Genomic DNA, 6,664 nt, shown 5'->3' on the forward strand with positions numbered 1-6,664 from the left:
TCAAGAACAAAATTTGAGATTCATCTATTTAATTGGGATCCCCGCAGGGTTATTCTCCAGATTCCATCAAGGCTTGCCCTTCAAAGTACAAATGAACTCTCACAAGTGCGTCTTAAAATTACACTAGGGCATTAGTTCAATCTGTTATTCCCGTTCGGTGCCTAACCATTTCCACCTACCATTCCCACCTACCGTTCCCACCTACCATTCTCACCAAAAATTCTCAACTACCATTCTCAACTACCTACCTACCATTCTTCATCTCTCTACTATAAATAGGAGGGCCGGGTTCAGCAAAAATTCATCAAAAAAAAAAAATACTGAATCATGAAATGAAGATTTGCCTCTTTCCGACTTTCAAATCCTCCTTTTCACAACCATTTCTCACTATGACCTCATCATTCTCAACACCTAGCAACCGATTTTGCTTCATGATCGGTTTGAGATCAACCCTCCCATGGTTCGGTCGAAACCCTATTTACAACATCATTACAGTTTTGAGATCCAAACAAACTTTGTTTCTCCACTTAACGACCACCTTTGTCCATAAAATTACTCGTAACAAGGTCTGTATCGGCCTCCCATGCTTCCGTGGATTTGGTTGGCCAGGAAATCCAAGTCCAGCGGACACACCTGTTCCTAACCTCAGGGCTCCTGTAGTCTCTTTCCAATTGCTTGGTCTTCCAGCAGAAGCAGTGGTTCGGAACAAACAGCAACTTGGCTGGTTTCTAAGACCAGAATCACAAGTTAGCTCCATCTTTCATTTTTCTGTGCTTTTCCAACAAGTGGCAGTAGGTGAAGATGGTAAAAAAGTGTTGGGGTATCCTACAAATTGTTTTCCATCAACACTTAAAACAACTTCCAAGGCGCTAGCTCATCAGAATTCAGCCTTTGGTGTCGGTGAATGGTCACCAAAGCCTTGTTCCATGTCCCCACTACTATGGAACCCAAAGGTCATCGTTGCTGGTACCTCAAAACTCATTTTCTGAAATTACTCCAACTTAAAATCAGCTTGAAGAATTTCAGAAGGTACTCTTCTGAAATTACTTCAACATAACGTCCGTCGGCATAGTCCCATTACACAGGCACATTCAATAACTTGCCGTCGGATCTCATTCAGCATGCAGTCAGTCACATATCCAAAGTTGTACTTCCCATAAACATCTACACCAGAAGGGTCCCAGCATACAGGGCCAGCACCATGGTGGTGTATGCTTGGCCCATTTGCTTTGCTTCATCTCCGTCTTCTTCGTGATCTTCCGAAATAACTTCTCCAGAAGTTCTTAAGAACACGAGGCTAGCTCTATGACCCTGCATGCTGTATCCAGCCACCATTCTCTCATCTTCCCCATCTTCAACATCTTGTGATCGCCGCCAACGATCCAAAATACTCTTTTGAAAGTACTTCAACTTAATCTCATCATTCTGAAAGCTCCACCACCTTCAACAGCTCCACCACCTTCAACAGCTCCACTACCTTCAACTACTTCACTTAAAGAGTCAAGTACCAAAAATCCATTTTTTCGAAACTCATTCCCACACCACACTCCAAGACCGTGTGTGTGAACGAGTCTCGAGGGGGCATTTGTAGAGAGGGAAAATTCCCGACCTATCACAAGCTGACACGTCACATTACCAAGTCCACAAAATACAGCCAATTACAGAATACCATGTATTGCTGCTAGGTTTTGCTATCACTATTCAGAAGCCAACAGAAATTTACCAAGTGTCATGCAAGAGCCAATCACGCATCAGCGCACGTGTAAGCGATGACTCAAGCAGCCTCGCACGTGTAAGCGATGACTCAAGCAGCCTCGCGCGTGTAAGCGATGACTCAAGCAGCCTCGCACGTGTTAGCGATGACTCAAGCAGCCTCGCACGTGTAAGCGATGACTAGAGAAAACCTCGCACGTGTAAGCGATGACTTAAGTGGACCAATCAAGCTGTGACATGTGTCACCAATCAAGCTCCGCCACATGTCGCTCACCCACCCCAAAACTCCTATAAATAGAAGCCTTCCTGAGACATTTAGGGGGGCCAGAATTCAGAAGTGAAAAAACTCTGCGAAGATCAAGCCTCAAAGCCTTCAAGAACTTCAAGAACTTCAACCCCAAAATCGAAGAACATTCGAAGCAGAATCATCCAGATCATCTGCCTAGATCCTAAAGTTCACGGGAATCAAGCCAAAAGTGTCCGAAAACATCAACAACTCACAAATCATTGAAGCTCAACGGATTCAAGCCTCTAAAGCTCCGAAGAACTTCCACCACAAACCTTCAAAGACGAAGAACGCACGAAGAACACGAAGAACGCGAAGAACAAAGAATTTCTAAACAAGCTCACAGCCAGAGATTCATTGTAATTCCGTTTTAGTAGTCTTCGATCCATCCCTCAACCAAATTGAAGGATATTTTGTGTTCAAGTCAAAACCACATTACCACAAATCCAATCAACAAATCTTTTAAGGAGATCGAATCAGAGGATAACTCTTTTGTAATCACAGAGAATTGTACCACACAATCATCAATACAAATTCGCATTTGTGAAACTATTTTACTTGTTTGATTTATTTCAAGCTAGAAATTTAGTCGCTTACACTTATAATTCCCTTTCTGATAAATACGAAGTAAAAATAAGAAGGATTCAAAAAAGGGGTTATAGATTCTTGTTTCAACTCTCAAGTATGCCCTAAAAGTAATACTCAAAAGTTCAAAATTTTTATGACTACAATTTGTAAGAAATTGCATTTAATTATAAGATTTGGAACTTGGACTAAATGACTTATTAGATAGTTAAGCAACAAGAAATATAGACTGTGTTTGGAGAATATTTCAATAAGTAAGAAATTGGTTTGAATTTAATTACTTTACGGGTCATGTAATTAAAAAAAATAAAAAAGCTAAGTAATCCTACCATAGAGACCAAACCACCAAGATAGTAATAGGCCAGTCGATTAAATTAATGATTGCAAAGATTCATAGTTCATACCAACTCGATAAAATTTTCCTCACCCAAATGTTTTTGTTTTTTTTTCATTTTTTATAGGCACGAGATTGTGGGTGAGGTGACAAAGGTTGGGCATAATGTTACAAAATTCAAAATTGGAGATAAAGCTGGAGTGGGCAATATGGTGGGCTCATCTGGCTCATGTGAAAACTGCAAACAGGACTTGGAAGTTTATTGCCCCGAAATTATTTGGATCTTAAAAACCTTCGGTGGATATTCTGAAAACATAGTCATAGATGAGCATTTTGCAGTGTTAATTCCAAATAGTTTGCCTTTACATGGTGCTGCTCCACTTTTGTGTGCTGGGATTACTGTGTATAGTCCCATGATGTACTATGGACTCTGTAAGCCTCGTCAACATTTGGGTGTGGTTGGGCTTGGTGGATTGGGTCGTGTGGCTGTGAAGTTTGCCAAAGCTCTAGGAATGAAGGTCACAGTAATAAGCACCTCTCCAAGCAAGAAAAATGAAGCAGTGGAACGGCTTGGGGTGGATTCATTTTTGGTTAGTCATGACCAAGAGCAATTGTAGGTAACTAAGAGCTAATTTCTCTTATTTTGAACTAATACAAGATATCTCACTCAAAGATATGCTATTGATATCCAAATCAGCATACAACACACATCAAAAAAATGAACTTCAAGCAAAGCATAGGGCATGGTTGTATTTCACTTTGTGTTTTTGGAATGATTATCAACTTCTTCAGATAACTGCATCAGGCTCTCTTGCAATATGTAAGCCCCATAAGTGTATGAGATCCACTTGTTATGAGAGGCTCATTTCATGAATCAGAAACATGAGATAGCGTAACGCATTTTTGGACCATAATGATTGGACCAATTGCAATTGTATAAATGTGGTGTTCAAATTTTCATTTTATTTTGATATAAATATGAGATAATTTCACTTTATTAGAAAATCAAGATACTATGAATTTCTTTTTTGTGTAAGCGAGATTCGACCCTATATCTTTTTTTTTAGGTTGCCATGGGCACAATGGACGGAATCATCAACATAGTTTCAGGCCCTTACACTCTACTTCCATTGATTAATTTGTTGAAGACCAATGGAAAATTGATTGCAGTTGGTGCTTCAACGGAGGCTCCTGAAATACCATATATTCCTTTAATGATGGGTAAGGGTCTATTTCAAATGAAGATGATCATTTTTTTTTCCGAGTTATAGTGGTTCCTTGTTTTTCTAATTGTACATGGTTAAACAGGAAGGAAGCTTATTGGTGGTAGTACTACAAGGGGAATGAAAGAGACTCAGGAGATGGTTGATTTTGCAGCAAAGCACAATATTATAGTAGATATTGAAGTTATTCCTATGAATTATATGAACACTGCCATGGAAAGGCTTGCCAAGGGTGACACTAAATATCGCTTTGTCATTGATGTTGCAAACACCTTATATTCTTCATTTTGAGTCTCAGGTGCCACTTCTTAAATTAGTTATGCTTCTTATGTAGTATAAATTATAGTTACACATTTATGTGGTCCTTACCTATGTACTAGATCTGGCTTGTTGGATTTTGTTACCCAATTTGTACTTCTCTTAAGTATTCTTTGTTGTTTGACTATAACATTTGTGAGTTTACATTTAACTTCTTGATAATAAGGATTTATCTGCCTTTTTTTTTTTTCTTTCTTTAATAAGGATATATTTGTTTTATGTTAAAATGTCAAATTTAGTTTCATTGCCAACTTACCATCATTTTTTTAAAGCCGCATTTCTTCTAATTACAAATATAATAAGGAAAAAAAAAGACTATGCTATTGTTAACACGCTCAAAGAGATTTTTTTTTTTTTTTTTTTTTGGAAATAGCTCAAACTTTATTCAGAATGAAAAGTGATGGTTACATTATGGTGAAGAGTTTGTTCTTAAAAAAAATAATGATTCTCTTCAATCCTAACAGAAAAATCAATAATGCCTTAAGCATAATTAGCTAACCAATGAGCAAAATGATTGTCTTGTCTACTTACATGAAAAAAATGAACTCTACTAAAATCATGCAGAGGACAATATCCCATAAATAATTGGATCACTTAAGGCCTTGGAGATAATGAGAGAGTCACCTTCAATAATAAAATCATGAATACTCATATCTTTAGCGAATTGAAAGCGGGCTTCAAAAGCTTTTGCTTTCGTCTCAAGAGCCCCAATCGTTGTCTTAAACTTTTTGCTAAGTGCAACAATTACTCTAAACTGCCACAAGCAATAGAATAGCACACAACACATAAGGCTTTCATTGAACAAGTGTGCAAATTATCAGTTTAACCCAATGGGCTTTCAATTTTGTGCTTTTTTTTTCTAAGCTTCAACATACCTTGGTCCAACCTGTAGGCGGGCCTAAGAATCAGTGAGAATGAGATAACTGTTGTCTAAATTAAAATCACAAACATTGTTGGAGTTGAAAATTAAAAAATTCTGATATGGTGTGGTATTGATATAATGTTTAATATAAAATCAATTACAATTTTACATTAACCCTATGCTATAAGATACACTGAGATAACTGAGAGTTGGACTCAATCTCAAGTCTGTTTAAGATCTGCTTATTTTGCTGAAACTGAAAACTTTTTGCTGAAACTGAAAGTATTATAAATAAAGGTAAAAGTTAGTTGAAAAAGTATAAGGGGACCCATGAATAGTATCAAAAAGTGTAGTGGAGCCCATAAATAGTAGAAAAAATAAGTTAAATAGTAAAATAAGTTGACTTTTTAATTTTTGCTAAACACACACTTCATCTGAAATGTTGAATAGAAACTCTATCAGGAACTAATGAGCTGGGCTAGGACTGGTTGGCTTAGCTCTCTTTTTTAATTTCACGTGACATACCCATGTGGTTACTAGTACCTAATTTTTCAAATTAGCCATCTGTCCTATAATTAATTAGGTTTTACGCTAATAATATTAATTACTATTAATGAAAGAGGGATTAATTATAAACAATATAACTTGGATCCGAAGTCAGCTTACCCTTTTTTTTCTCATGTCTGAGGGTTAATATTATTATTACCACATACTCAAACTCATAGCACCACATGCCAATACTAAACAATTTGAACAAATCTATGAAAAACAATTTGAACTAGAAGCCATAAAACAATTGTGTTCAACAGGGTCTCCAAATCATTTTTTTATAAAGGAACTCACACTTGTTTCTTACGAGAAGATTAAAGAAAAAATAAAAAAGATTTATTGGCCTAGTGAGAATATCATAATTAATTACTAATTAAACTTGACCTGGTGAATAAGCCCGTACTTATAGTCTTATAGACTTTTTTTTTTTTTTTTTGATAAGTTATAGTCTTATAGACTTATACGGTAACATGCAATTCAGCAAATTTTAATTTAACCCTTAAAACTCCTTGCGTGTGCATTTGAGATTGCTTAAAAAATCAGTTTTTTTTTGCTATTATTTATAAGTCTCATTGCACTTTTTGTATTATTTACTGCCGCACTATACTATTTCAGTTACCGTTTAACTTGGGAAGACTTAGGTACAGACGTATAGTACTTAGGTATTGTTCCTTAGGTTCCTCTTTTAAGATTCTACCATGTAGATTTTTTCTCATGTGATGAAACTTTATTTTTTAGTTAAGTATCCACATGATAGAATCTTAAGAGATGAACTTAAAGAACTGCACTTAATG

The 6,664-nt window shown here is 36.5% G+C and overlaps 1 pseudogene; it reads left to right on the forward strand.

Moving 5' to 3' along the window:
• Positions 1-389: 389 nt before the first annotated feature.
• On the forward strand, positions 390-4,432 carry LOC115964571 (annotated as a pseudogene).
• The last annotated feature ends 2,232 nt before the right edge of the window (positions 4,433-6,664 follow it).

This window comes from Quercus lobata, chromosome 10 (genome assembly GCF_001633185.2).
Source record: "Quercus lobata isolate SW786 chromosome 10, ValleyOak3.0 Primary Assembly, whole genome shotgun sequence".
Lineage (NCBI taxonomy): Eukaryota > Viridiplantae > Streptophyta > Magnoliopsida > Fagales > Fagaceae > Quercus > Quercus lobata.